This window comes from Coregonus clupeaformis, chromosome 29, assembly GCF_020615455.1.
Source record: "Coregonus clupeaformis isolate EN_2021a chromosome 29, ASM2061545v1, whole genome shotgun sequence".
Classification (NCBI taxonomy): domain Eukaryota; kingdom Metazoa; phylum Chordata; class Actinopteri; order Salmoniformes; family Salmonidae; genus Coregonus; species Coregonus clupeaformis.
In genome coordinates, this window is record NC_059220.1 from 9,150,856 (window position 1) to 9,151,198 (window position 343).

The following is a 343-nucleotide window of genomic DNA, read 5'->3' on the forward strand; positions in this document are numbered from 1 at the left end:
GATGTGCAAGAGATGATGTGCAAATAGAGATACTGGGGTACAAATGAGCAAAATAAATAACAATATAGGGATGAGGTAGTTGGGCGGGCTAATTTCAGATGGGCTGTGTACAGGTGCAGTGATCGTTAAGGTGCTCTGACAACTGATGCTTAAAGTTAGTGAGGGAGATAAGTGTCTCCAGCTTCAGAGATTTTTGCAATTTGTTCCAGTCACTGGCAGCAGAGAACTGGAAGGAATGGCGGCCAAAGGAGGTGTTGGCTTTGGGGATGACCAGTGAGATATACCTGCTGGAGCGCATACTACGGGTGGGTGTTGCTATGGTGACCAGTGAGCTAAGATAAGG